We start from the raw sequence: 15,315 nt of genomic DNA, 5'->3' as shown, positions 1-15,315 counted from the left end.
ATCACTCTCTGTTTTTTCTTTTTCTTTTAACTTCTAATATCATCTTTTTAGGATAATGAATAATTCAAAGTATAACTAATTGTGAAAAATATGTAAAAGAGGGTGAGTTCAAGATAATAGGGGAGAGGCACTGTAATTATTTCAAATATATTATAAACATCAAGTATCAGCCCATATTAAGGGCTTAATATTAACTATTCAATATGCTTAGGGTTATCTTTCCTCAGATCTTTGCTTGGCTAATTTTTTCATCCTTTTCAAGTTTTTACTTAAATCTCCCCTTGTAAATGAACTTGCTCTTAACAATTTAATACTGTAATCTTTCTCACGCCTTTCCCCATTTTGTACTCCGAGTATTTTATGTTATTCTAGAATTTCCATGCAATATTTATCACCTTCTTATATACTATGCAGTTCACTTCTTTATTACATTGTATATTATCTATATTGGGAGACTGAATATACAAATAAACAATGGCCAGACTAAATATAAAAATGGAACACTGACTGACACCTCCCAGCAACCTGTCTAGGAAAACATCTCCTTATAATAAACACCCCAGGAAGCCAGTCTGCTATAAGTCAGGCTTGTAACAATTCAGACACCTATCTCTAGTAATGATCCAGGAAACAAAACAATAACTTTCATAACAAACAGCCCAAAATGGTCACTACTTAATAACTGACAGTTTATATAATTTTTATTCTGCTTCCAACTTAGGACCAACAAGAAAAGCCAAACATGCATCCCTAACCAGTCGCAAAGAATACGTGCTTTGCATTAACCCGCCTAGACTTCCCCATGCCAACGGCCTCCAATCAGGTAATGCTTGAAGCGTTCCATTTTTCACACTGTAAATCTTTCCCCGTCTTCTGTCTGTCTTTGATTCTTTGCCAAAACGTAAGAGACAGAGGCTCTTTTACTATAGCAAGGTGTGAATAAATAACATTTAAATATTCTGATTTAGTTGGTTGGTCATCATTTATATTTATAGTATCCTTACGGTAAATCTCCTCACTTTCAGAATATGATAGTAAATTTTATGTGCCAATTAGTCTGGGTCATAGTGCCCAGATATTTATTTAGTGAAACATTATTCTAGATGTTTCTGTAAGGGTTTTTTGTTGTTGTTGTTGTTGTCGTGTTGTGTTTTGTTTTGCTTTGTTTTTCTTGTTTGTTTGTTTGTTTTTTAGATTAACTTTAAATCAGTGGATTTAAAGTAAAGTAGCTTGTCCTCCATAATGTTGCTGAAACTCATCCAATTAGTTAAAGGCTTTAATAGGACCAATGACTGCCCTATCCCAGAGTAAGAAAGAATTCAGACTTGAATTAAACATCAGCTCTTCCCTGAGTCTCCAGCCTGTCAACCTATCTGGCCAATTTTGGACTTGTCAACCTCCATAAGCCTCCTTTCTTTGTTTTAAATAATCAGTTCCTTAAAATACATTTCTCTCTCTCTCTCTCTTCCCCTCTCTCTCTCTCTCTCTTTCTCTCTCTCTCTACACACACACACACACAATCTATTAGTCCTGTTTCTTTGAAGAACCATGATTAATATACCAAATACCACAAATCAACCACCTCCCCAATCTGCCATGTGGGAATATAAGCTCCAGGAAGGAAGGCTCTGGGTCACTTTTGTCCATCGAGTGTATTCATCTATTTGAGCTGTTCTAACAAACTATCGTAAACTAGATAGCTTCTCAAAACAAAAATGTTGTCTCTAACAGTTTTTGAGGCTAAGAAGTTCAGTATTAAGGCACATGGCAAATGTGGTGTCTGGTGAGGGCCCGTTTTCTTGTAAATGGCTCCTTCTCCCTGTGTCCTCACAGGATTGAAGAGGCAAACAAGCTCCCTCAGGCCTACTTTATAAAAACACTAATCCCATTCATGAGAATGAAGCCCTCATCATATGATCACCCCCAAAAACCTCACCTCTCAATACCCCAGGTGTTAGGACTTCAACATATACATTTTGAGGGGACGCATTCAGACCACGGCACTAATATATCCCAAGTGGCAAATACTGTGTCTAGTATATCATAGATAGATAATGCATAATGGTTGAATAAATATATAACAATCTTTCTGGAATACACAGTTTGGTGTTTTAGGTTTGCATATGTCAAAGATGTTGAAGGAGAAAAAGAAAAAGAGAGAGACAAAAGAAAGAGAGAGATTACACCAGACAGCCTCTAAACTCTCTTTGATAACCAAGGTCTCATGAGTCCAAGAAATAAGCAAATAAAAGCCACTGAATATTGCCTAGGCTTACCTCTGCTTTCTATTAAGCTGCAAGCAAAATAAAAAGGAAACCAACATCATACTTCTTATTAATGGAATTTCATGAGCACATTTCATCTCAATTTATATTTCATGGCATCCAGGTGCTAAGTGCAGTTTCAAGCATACTCTACTCTCCCATAAATTATACAGTAAATCATCACTTGGTAATGGGCACTTTATTTTTCATACTGATTTCCTTAAGTGCTCCACTCTGAGGTCTCTCAGTCATGGCCATATGCTTTTCTTTACCTTCACATATTTGAATATAGAGCCATAGTGATAGCTCTAAGATTTTTTTTTCACCCTTTTCTATGAACCCTGGGATACTCAAAATTGTTCTTTCAGATTAAGAAAAGAGTAGAAATCTTTTGCAGCAAACTAATGTGAAGCAAACTTTTTTGTTTATCGTTTTATCACCCCTGCTGAGATTCATTTGAATAAGATTTTCCTGAAAAAGATGAAAAGAAAGTATGACAACTTTTGATTCAAAAATGCCTTAAAAGTAGAAACATAGTTCAGGAAAAATGTATTTCAATTTCTAAGAACTTTGACACATTAAAATATGTGTTATTTTATTTGTTTGTTTTGCTTGGCTTGGCTTTTGTTTTCTGTCACTCTTCTGAGTGTAGACAGATTTGATGTCAGTAGATATGGGATGAATGGTAAATTATGGTTGAAAATGCACATTATTTAAAATTTCAGTGCTATGGACTAATAAACTATTCTGTTCCCTCAACTTCTTTACAAATATTAATCAAAATTAGTTCATTTCATTTTCACAACCAATTCCCTAGGTAATCCTGGGCTGCTGTCTGGGCAAATGTTTCTCCATGCTGCTAATTCCTTCTATTGTTTTTTGGCCTATTCCCAACTATTCAATTGTCCTGGCCCCAAACTTTTAGTTGTACTGATTTGTTTTCTACCATTCTTCAAAACTACTTTGGAATAAAATATATTTTCCTCTTTAAAATTTTGTTACATAATTTTCAAATCTCACACGTACCCATTATGTCTAGTTGTGGATTGTCAGGACTTAAACTGTGAGAAGATAGAATGAAGGAATTTTTACAACTCATGCTCTCTGGCCTTCTATAAAATATGATTTATTCCTGTATTTTCTTTTTAATATAATTTTAATATTAAGTCAAAAATTAAAGCAATTCTTAAGAGTAATTAATAAGAATTTGTAAGAAATGTTACTCTGTGCCCTTGGAGATGAAAATTATAAGAGCAGGTTCTTAGGCAACCAGTGAAGAATGAAAGAAAAGCATCTTTTTTAGAAAAGTTTACACTTTCACAAGAGATGTATTCATTTGCTCACATGACAGAGGCTTGAGCAAATATGTGTAACAGATGTTAATCAACATGTTTTAGCTTTGTGGCATAATGTTTTGTTTTTGTTTTCTTTTGTTTTGTTTTGTTTTATTTGAGAGAGGATCTCACTCTGTCGCCCAGGCTGGAGTGCAGTGGTGCAGTCTCAGCTCACTGCAGCCTTGATTTCCTGGGCTCAGGTGGTCCTCCCACCTCAGTCATGCAAGTAGCTGGTACCACAGGCATATACCACCACACCTGGATCATTTTTTTAATTTTTATTTTTGTGTAGACAGGGTTTCATCACATTGCCCAGGATGGTCTTCAAACTCTTGGGCTCAGCATAATGTTTTAAAATAAAATGCAAATGTTTTTTTTTTTTTTAATTTTAAAGCATATTATTGTCAACCAAATTGAAAATTAATAGTGACATCGCATCATTTTTAAGCACATAGATTTCATAATGTTTTACAAATATGACAATTTTGAATTTTTGACACATTATATAAAGCAGAGCAATTTGTGGGACATTTTTGGGAAAGAGGGCCTTTTACCAAAGTATGTCTTACAGATAATTCTTCAAACTTTCAAAACAATTTAATCTGCTGATTTTATGGAAGTGTTTCTCAAATATAATGTGCAATACATTGCCCCCTTAATCAGAATGTTTGTATACTGTATTTCTCTGCCTAGCTGGATTCTTAGGTCATTTTGAGCATTCTTTTGACAAAACATGAAGAATTAATGACATCAAAAATAAGCAATGTTCTAAACTGCTTGGTGGTACTTTGATAGTCCTGACTAGGTTTTGTTTTTCTCCTTATTCAGTGTTAGAGGAGTATGCTTTAATGTCCATAATATCCTCTCATTCCATCAGTGCCTTTGAAGGTCCCCAAATGTTCCTGATCATCAAATCACCATGCAAGCTTTAAAAGCTGATTATGCATGTACCCCATAATCAAAATGTATCATTACTAAGATTGGTACGGGCTAGTTAATCTTTAAAAATTTTTTCCAAATCACTCAGAAAATTGTCTTGTTTAGTCAGCTTGGGAACAATTATTCTTATTACCCTCTTCTCTTTAGATGTGGATTTGGAATTAGGATGAATTTATATCATATATATTGGTCACCAATAGCCTGAAAAGAGACTGTTAGTGGTATTCCAGAACAAATATATTTCTCCTGAAAATATAAATTGGAATAAACTTCCTTTTTTTAACCTTTCTTTGATTATGTTAGGCAAAACCATAATCTCTTCTTACCTTAAAGCTTGGAGATAGTATGCTACTTGACATACATATCTCAGAATGTAATTCTCTGTTCTACAATTTTTGTTGACAGCATCAGTCTAGCTCCTTTTTTCCTGGTCAGTGCTGCTTCTGCTCCTTTGTTAAGTGCTGTTAACCCCACTGGTCATTTTCATTAGGACCTTCATCAGCGAAGCCACAAACATGATATGAGAACATGGACTATTAGCTCAGAATTCCATATGGCACAAGGCAGTTGTATGTTATTTTCAAGGATGCAGCACTATGGTCTGATTCTCCCCTCCAGCCCTGTGCTTTCTTATCTAGCAGACACAGCATGGTGTTATAATGATTATAGATTAAACAATCCAACAGGTCTCTAAATTAGTCTAAAATATAGGTAAGTTAGAGGGTGGAGTTTGGTAGAATTATTCATCTGTCTCAAAGACCTTGACTTTTTTTTTTTTTTTTTTTTGGATGTTAACTATACAGCAGGTTTAGTTGGCCAGAATCCAACTTTAACATACATTAAAATACTACAGATTATTAGCAGAAACTTATTTCACCACTGTTCCTACTATAAAATTGCATATAACATTTTTTACCATGTATGCGATAATACAATTTCTTTTTATATATTTGTATTTATGAGCTCCTAAATTATCTGATGAAGTCTACTTTGCATGTGTCTTCATAATACACAGTTTTGTTTCAGAATATACAGTTACTATTTGGTTGTTGGATAAATCCATTACATTCATTTATTTCCATTTATACATTTAATATATGATACATTGTTATGAAAATACAGAATCAAGATGTCCTTTTAATGTAAAAACAAGTATTATAAAGTTGTTACATCATGTATTATTGCTCGTAATATTTTATTGAATAACTTTATTTTCTTATAGAGCTTGCATTCAATGAGGAGAAATAAAATTGATATATAATCAAATAAAGAATATATCATTTCAGATAGTTATTCTTTGATAAAAAATAGAGAACAGGATAAAGGGATCAAGATTTTCCCGTGGGCAAGTAATAAGGATCCTCTTTTAAACCTGAAGACAGAGAGAAAATATTAATGTAAAAATATATGAAGGAAGAATATTACAAGAAAGGAAACAGGAAAAGCAGTCCAAAAAGGGAGGCAGGGAGGGGCCAAACAAATAAATAACAATTAAAAAAGACTACAACAGAAATGAGCACTAGGTAAAGGCGGAACATGGGATTAGAGAATGAACAATGAGAAATGATCACATATAACTTTACAGGTTGTATAAGTGTATTGGATATTCTAAGAAATAGGATTGTGTCTGGAAAAATACATGTAGCTAAATGAGGTTTTCTCATTTTATTTTTTAACATAAGAAACATATTAAATATGTTTAGGAAAGAGCTGACAAAAACAGTCACTTACAAAAAGAGACTTAAGAAAACTTGGAAGTGCTAAATTGGTGAAAAGAGTACTTAGCCTAGGAAAGGAGATCTCTCCTAGGTGATGAGAAGAAACAGAAGATTGATACGTATGTAAGTGTATGTTTGTAACTATACTCACTAAATTATACTACTCAGATTACCCTTCAAGATAGCATTAATTGCCACAGCTACCCTCTAGTTCAGCATTGGCCTCAGCTATTGACAGCCACTTTGCTCAAAGGAATGGCCTTTTTCCCAGGACGTCACACATCAATGACTGATTGAGGCTTGGGTATATTTTAACTCAACACTGGACAACTCTGATAGGGCGTATATGTTCCAAAGTTCTCCGTGGGGTTTTCCAGGGCCACAGTTCTGCTTCTCTCTCTGCCTAACACTGCTTCCTTCCCTCACCTTCAACAGAAGTTGTACTGGAATAAATACCCAGCAAGGCAAACTCTGTTACAGAGAACCTAATCAGCCACAGTTAGGAAACGGAAAAATGTTTCATCCAATAGAGTTTTTATTTTTGTGTGTGTAAGTTAGAAAACAAAGCCTTCTCTGAGAATGAGTTATGAGATGCATGTGGGTTTAGGCATGGTGAGTTCAAAGTAAATGTAAATGTTTGAAATAGTTGCTAGGAAAACTGGAGCTAAGAATAGTTTAAGGAAACAGAAGCACTGCTAGGCTGTCTTGGTAGCCAAACTGAAGTCATAGACCAAGATAACTGTGAACACTCCTTCTGTTTTGAAAAATATCTTCTCTTGGCTATTTTGAAGAGACATATTTATGGCTTTCCTTCTATACGTCTTCCACTTTTTCTCAACTTCCTCTAATATTTTTTTTCTTACTTATCCTGCTAAATTTAATGTTTGTCAGGGTCTGCCCTGGACTCACTTCACACATTTTTCTGAAAAGACTCATTCATTCCTTTGCTTCAGTTTCTCTCCATATACTGATGAATCCACAAACTCTTTTCACGGCCCGCTTCCCTTTCTTAACTATATGGCCATATAGTCACCAGTCTGTTGATCATCTCTAACTGATAATCAATCACTGATCAAGGTGAAAATCTCACAGGTGCCACAAAAAACACATATATAAAATTTAACCAATTTTTTTCCCCAAAAAGTCCGTTCTTCTCATCCTTAATATTGCATTCCATGGGTTAAACCTTTAAAAAAAAAAGATAAATATCTGTAGGTTTTTTATTAATCACCACATGTGGTCAATATTGTAGCCTAAATAACATGTACATCTATCTAATACATTCCTCATTATGGCTTCCATGCAGTATGTTACTCCTGTATCCTGCAACTTGGTCTGCTCACTTCAGTCTTTTTTCTCCAATCCATTTTATTTTCCCTAAAATAAAATGTAACTTTTTTTTTAGATCTTCACAAAACTGTTGGAATTGAGAACCAGACATACATTTTTAAAATCTGCAAAAATCAATTATGAAAGGTCTTTTTGTTTAGGGCATGCAGTCATGGAATAAGCATGTAAACTAGTTGGCTTCTCAAGTGTACACAGTGACTTCTCTGTTTAACATTACAAGAGTACCAAGTGCCTGTTTTTCTAGAGCTAGTAGTTGATGAGTTTTGTCTAGTATTGAGTCCAATCAGAGTTTTAGAAGGATATCTGTGAAAATGTCTCTTCTGCTTCAAATGCCTCAATATTTTCCCATTGTAATCATTACAAATTTTAAGTGTCTTCATATGGCTCAAATAGCCCTTCAACACCTAATTCCTGCTTACTTGCCTGTGTTATCTTTTGCCAGCCCTGACAGTTCTGTTCCCATCCCTATCGTATAAATTCTAGGTTTACTGTATTTATTATACTGAATTTCTTCAGGTTACCGAAATTATTCAATCATACTGAATTTCTTCAAGTTCCTAATAATTATAATAATTTCTTCAAATTATACTGAATTTCTTCAAGTTCCTAGCACATAATGTGTTCTTGCTAAGTTTTAAGTCTTTTCTTGTATATCTAATATCAATATCCATAGTAATGCTGTACCATGCTAAACATTTCTTGAGTGCTTGAGGCTGTGGTTCTGTAACGTAGGTGGTCTCAGCTGGATGCACTTACTTATCTATAGTGGCCTTGGCTGGGAAGATTATATATGGGAGACTGAAACCAAGTTCCCCAAGGATATTAGATTCTGATCTCTGGAACCTATAAATTGCCTTATTTGGAAACAGTCTTTGCAGGTACAATTAAGGATCTTGAGATAGATGAATAACTCTGAAATTACTAGGTGGGCCTTTAATGTCATTATATATGTCCTCAAAAAAAGAGAAGCCCAAGCTGTGGACCCAGAGGGCAGAGCCATGAGCCCAGAGGCTGAAGGATCATTCCTAGACCTTGAAACTTAACAAAATTTGCTCTGTTGGATTTTGAAATAGCTTGGAATTGGTGATCTTTTTCTTCCTTTCGTTTTCTACCTTTTGAAATAATGTCTACAGCTTTTCCTACACTTGTCCCACTCTTCTATTTTGGAAGCAGATAACCAGTCTTCTATTTTCAGAAGTCCACAGAAAGGAAAGGAATTTTGGAAAGGATTTTTTCCCCAGATGAATCAGACATAGCTGCACACACATCTTATTTACATGATTTAGATCATGATATTTATAACTTTTGAACTGGTGAAATTTTGGACTTGAGTTGATGCTGAAATTGATTAAGACATTTGGGAATATTGCAATGGGGTGAATGTATTTTTCATGTGTTATGAATGTGAAACTTTTGAGCCAAAGGAAGACTGTGGTAAACTAAAAAAATTTCACTGCAGAGATATCAGGTACTAATCCAGAGAACTTGTAAATGTTGCCTTATTTGGAAAGTGGGTCTTTTCAAATATGATTAAGTTAAATACTTTAAGATGGAAAGATTATTCTAGATATCTGAGTTGGCCCTAAATGCAATCACAAGTGTCCTTATAAGAGAGAGGCAGAGGGAGATTATAGATAGCAGAAGGGAAGAGAGTATATGACTGTGGAACTGGAAATTGAAGTAATATGGACACAAGCCAAGGAATGCTGGCAGCCACAAAAAACTGGAAGAGGCAAGGAATAGACTGTCCTCTAGAGGCTTCACCGGGAGTACGGCCCTGCCAACCCCTAGATTTTGGTCCAGTGATACTGATTTCACATTTCTGACTCCAAGAGCTGTGAAAGAATACATTTTCTTCTGTTTTAAAAGACTCAGTTTGTGGTAATTTATTACAGCATTAACCAGAAACTACATTAATATCCTGAAATGAATATTCCGTATCCTACATTTTATGCTTGTTTTCTTGGCCATTTCAGAAGCAAAACCGGAATCAGAAATGATCAGCGCCTTAAAAAAATCTGTGTTTGCATCTAGTTTACTGATAGCCTGCTGGAAAAATAAGTTACCTGGCTGGCTGGCCCGGAGTCAGAATGAGAGAGAATTGCATTTGCACAACAAAAGATGTGGACACAGGGTAAATCAAGAATCAGGGCCACGTTTTGCAATCTGCCATTCATTCTTAGGTTTAATTTTTTTTTAATTATCTGTATCCCTAGAAAAATAACATTCATGTTCAGATTTTGCCCTTTCTTAACGGCTTAGGTATTATGTTATAATATAAGTCAAAGTTAATTAATTTTAACTACCATTTAAAAAACCTTCAGTAAGATAGCACTAATTGCCATATAATTATATTTTAACTTCCTGGACAAAGATCATTAATGGTTTTTTTAGCTTATATTTTCTATAATTCTCCTACTTACTTTCCCAAGAAGCTTTGGGGAACAGATTGAAATACTAAGAAGGTGTTTTGGCCCCCCACATCCATTTAAACATTTGCTTGTTGTTGAAAGGACATGTTTAAAATACCTGATATTCCAGTTTGTGAATTATTAATGTTTTGTAACTACTTTATATTTTCAACTTTCCAAATAAATGTGGAATGCTGAGTAAAGAATAGACATTATGTTGTCCATTCTTTTCCTTTGGTTTTATTTAAAGTGATTAGAAATATTCTAAGCATGAACTTGATTTGAGTCAGAAACATGAGGTAAAAAAAAACGAAGACTAAAAAATTTAAAGTATCAAACATACACAAAAATGCATGTTCCTATTTATTTCGCACTATTTTGTTGATATTTCTATTTATCCTTTTTTGTTACTGATATTTATAATGTTCTTTTAAAATTGTAGTAATAATGATATATTACCATTTCCAACAATATCACTTTCTCTGTATTTCTCTCATTTGATAAATATTCATGAAAAAGAAAAAGTAGTGCTTAATATTGGCTGGAAAAATATTTTAGACACATGCTCCATCAGGTCTCCCAAACAGCTGTGCCACTACACCTTCATCCAAAAGCGCTTGTCAAGTTCTGGGCCTTTGCAGAGCAAAAGGTGCCAACTCTTGGAGCTTGTGCCCAACTGTGCGGAAGTTGCCTGATGCTCATTCAGATCCAGTTGGAATTATGTTTAAAACTCTAAATTCAGTACATTTTTATTTTGGAAATAAAACCACACATTCCTTTCTTCTTTTTCTTCATAATATTGCTTTTGAAAGGATATTAACTATATAGAATAAAAATCACAAAATGATTGTTCTTATTGAGATCATGTTGGCCATTTTGCAGCTTCTAGACCACAAAAATCTCATCATCTTTAGAAAATTGGATCTCATTCTTTCTAACATAATTATCTATCAAACTTTTTCTGGCAAAATATATAGTACATAGTAGCTTAATTTGCACACATGCAAGCAGTACAAACATTTGAGCTACTGGACAATTTTTAGCTCAGTGGTAATAAGGGAATGTAGTCATACTGGTCAAACTAGTGGTCTAGATAGATGCAGTTTCTATGGGGCTAACAGGGAGTGTCAGAATTAAGTAAGTTTAATAAATTAAAGCACGTGCTATAATAGATCTTTTGTTTTACTAAATAAATTTTGAAAGATCACAGCAAAATTTTAAAAAAATGCTGTTGATGCCTTATGAAATGTGTCTTATCTTGAGTTAATTATGACAAAATGTAACTTAAGTCATTGTCAGCCAAGCCATATTAGCTATCTTAGGAAAATAAGCAAATTATAAAAATAGAACTACCATTTATTACAAAAAGTGTACTAAATGTAGCTTGCTCTTATCACATAGAAAAAATTAAATAGAAAACATTAATTGAATTGATAATATACCAAAAATTTAAAACACTGATTATGAAGAAAATGGAAAATCAAAATATTGATTTGTTTCTCTAGTAAGCATGACAACTTAAAAATGCAAATTATTATACTCATTACATTAGGCCTTTTGGCTACTTGTGTGCTGTTATAACAAAATAAAGAAATTCTTATAGAAAAGAATGCATCCACTTCCATTGCCCTCAGTGGAGACCTAATTGTGGTATTTTCCCCTTTCTGAAGTTTCTATGGAACTTTTCAGGTAAACATTATGGTATTTTTAAAAATATTTCTGTACATAAAAATCGCGTACAATATTCATAGGAATATGTAAAGAAAATGTATATATTATATTACAGTATAAATGAATAAATGCTAATTATTGTTTATTATTTTAAAGGTTAGCACTGAATTTCACTAAAAATAATTATTTTATTAGTGAAATTGGTTGCAGCGAGATACTAACTTTTGATAGTGAATACAGGAACACTGGCATAAAACCTAATCCAGTTCACTTTAACCATCTTAAAATTCAAAAATAAAGTGATAATAAGAGATTCACTGTATGTTACATGGAAATTGAAAATTATACATAAATATCTGTATAAAATATTTGATGATTCTTTAGCTTTATATCCCATAAGCGTATACTCCTTTTGGTTTTCCATTTGCTAGTGTTATGATAATCGGTGACATGATGGTTTGCAATGAATAAAATTTCATTATTAACTGAACATTTGGAAGATAATTTTAGAGCCAATATTTTTAGTAATTAGATATAAATTGTTAAGTACTCCTTTTAGACATTCAATTGATGGAATTTAATACTGATTGATGATAAGCATAGGACCCATATGTTGACCCTTTTTCTTAATTAATATTGGAAAGATAAAAAACATTATCTTCTTTCAATAAATGTAATAATTTATAAAATATTCATAAATAATTCTATAAATAACTATGTATGTACAATATGCAAAGTTATTTGTTTGCAAAGAGATATATTTATCTCTTTGCAAGAAGATATATTAATGTCTTTGTAAGCAAATATCTTTTCATATTCTCTGGTGTTTTATAATAAATATATACATGTAAAGTTAATTAAGAAAAAGGAAAGTTGTAAAAATCTTACAGCATCTCTTTTTAAATTATCATGGCCAATTTAAAAATAATGTATAGTAAACTCATGTTTAGACAACATATGAGATTAAAGGAAAATTATAATTACAAATTGAACAAATTTATAAGTAGGTATTTTATGAGTCTACGTTTTCTTTTTCAACAATGTTTCAACATGATGGATCCTTCTACAATAAGGAGTGAAAGTGCATTGATGTCGCTCTACTTCTTTACTGACCACATTGCAAATGGCTCTTAGATGTTTCCGAGGTTGCCAGTAGATTCTACTAATATTAAAAAGGAACTAAGTTTTCTATACATCAAACATTTTACAAAATTTAGAGCCAGCTAGGGGCCTATAAAGTCATCATTTTGTAGCTAGTAACATACTCAAAATTAAATGCTAATAACTAAGGGGAAATTGCATAATATAAATATATAATAGGCAGAGTAAGAGAAGCATGCAGAGAATCACTCTAAAATCTTAGTATGATTTTGTGTCTCCAGAGACACTCTACATTCTCAATGGTCCTAAAGGAGAGATCCTTCAACTCTTGCTATAGTTCTCCCTCAGCTCAAAATGTGGAGTTGAATTATGATGTGCAATGGCACGTATCTATGAGTATCCTAAATCAGAAGGTAAAGAGCAGAGAAAAAGAAAATTACTAATCCTCTCATCTTCAGGAAGAAGTAAAGAATTGTTTAAATGCAACTGGCAAGAATAAAACCCAAGTCACCTTCTAAGAAAGAAAGTTCAACATCTTGAGTGTTTGCTATGTGACTGAAATAGAGAAGGATGGTAGAAATAAAACTAGAGGAATTTTCTACTCAACAGAACATCTGCTGTCATCCTTACAAATCAAACTATTTGGGGACATGGAATAGTTTAGCAGTTACTCAAATGAACTAATACCAAATTAAAAAAAAAAAAAAAAAAAAAAAACACCAAAAGATTGATTGCTGGTAATCGAGAGGGATGTTGGAAAAAAAGAAATTTGTTTTTTTAGTTCAAAAGGGAAATTTCTTTATAATCACAAAGATGCTGGGAGTAGTTCTTAAAACTGGGATCTCGGACAACACAAAATATTGTTGGACAATAGAAAGAACTCCACTAACAATAAATTATGTATTATTTGCATATTAATTAATTAAGCAATCATAACTGCAATTATAAAATACACTATCTTAAGTATAGTGACATTTATATGTTTGTAGAAAAAATCATGCTTGTGTGGCTTGATATTTTATAATAATTAAACTCTATCTCTTCTCAGTAACAGATATACAATGCAACCAAACAAATACACATTCAAATTTAGTTTTAGAAATTGGGAGAAATTCAAAATTTATAATTAATAATTAAATAAACTAATACTGATATTTAATACATTTAATAGTGGTCAAGTATGCAGTTTTCATAATGCCCATATGTTTCAGTGTGCCATTGCCTATTTTTCTGACAGTCTTTAAAAAGACAGTTATCCTGCCATGTTGAATCACAGTATTTCATTCATATTAGCTAATCCTAACAGACACTATCTAATTAGAATCACAAAAGAGTTTTAAAAAATCATATCACTTTTGATGTTTTATTAGTATGAAATGGTTTTACTGTTTAATTAATTGGCATGTCAATATTTCTATGAAAGGCTCTGTTGCTACTGTTTGTTACTTAGTTCCTATATCTTTATGGAAGAAAGCAATATTTTTGCTTTATCTTCTCCTAGACACATAGGATGATTATACTTCTCTGCCACCTTGAAGTTAAGCATAGCTATATAACTTACTTTTGTCAATGGAAAATAATCCAATAAAAAGTGAATCAACTACTCACAGAAATACATACAAATTAATAGGAGATTCTCCATTCTCTCTTGTCATGTTGACTGTGAAAACAAAGAATTCTACATAGTGGAGACTCTATCAATATGGATTGCTGATATGTCAAATAGAGGAGAATTGCCCTGGAAAGACACTCATATTCACAGCTTATGTGGTGAATGAAAAGTAAACATTCATTATCCAACTACAGAGTTGGGGACATGAGAGGTTATTTGTCAGCAAAGTGCAACATAGCATATCCTGATTAATGGAACTTTCTTTTCCTTAATTCCCACAACTGGATGATATGACTTTCTGCCCACTCCACTGACTAATGTCACACATTTGAAATAATTCTATGTATGTAGAGAGGAGGTATCGGGGGAACTACTTGTAAAACTTTCAGAAATATCCAACAGTACTTACTACTTTGATGAACATCACTCAAGTGACAGATGTAATGCTAAGTTATTTATTGACAGTAATTATAAGATCAGTCCTTGTTCTCAAGGAACATATGATTTAGAAGCAAAACCAACAAAAATACAAATGAATTGGTTTATTAAAATCTAATCATCCCTTTAATGGAAAATCTGAACATATTCTAAGCAAAGAGAGTAGCATATACAAAGGCTGGGTGATATATGAGCTCAGGACAAGTTTGTCAAATATTTCTAAGTATAACATAGAGAAGGTATTGGAATAGATAAAATTAAACAGCTCAACCTGGTCTTATAGGAATAAGTCACACAGTCTATGTGAATGCTTTATCTACTTATATTTTAAAAAAGCTTTGGAAGAATGTGGAGCAAAAATTGAAATGATCAGCTTACATTTTAGAAAAAAACACTGTACAATTTAGCATTGATTGAAATAAAGTTAACTAAAAGAATATATTAGGAAACAAATAGAAAATACAGTTACAGAAATGC

The 15,315-nt window shown here is 32.9% G+C and overlaps 1 long non-coding RNA gene across 1 annotated transcript in view; it reads left to right on the top strand.

Annotated features, from left to right (window-relative positions):
• LOC111545112 overlaps nt 1–15,315 on the top strand; it is a 56,723-nt gene that overhangs the window by 14,795 nt on the left and 26,613 nt on the right. The window contains exon 3 of the long non-coding RNA XR_002732345.1: nt 722–823. This is a non-coding gene — a long non-coding RNA (uncharacterized LOC111545112). The remainder of the gene's footprint in view (nt 1–721; nt 824–15,315) is intronic.

Source organism: Piliocolobus tephrosceles, chromosome 2 (genome assembly GCF_002776525.5).
Source record: "Piliocolobus tephrosceles isolate RC106 chromosome 2, ASM277652v3, whole genome shotgun sequence".
NCBI lineage: Eukaryota > Metazoa > Chordata > Mammalia > Primates > Cercopithecidae > Piliocolobus > Piliocolobus tephrosceles.
Note: the sequence above shows the minus strand (reverse complement) of the source record. Positions and strands in the feature narration are given on the sequence as shown.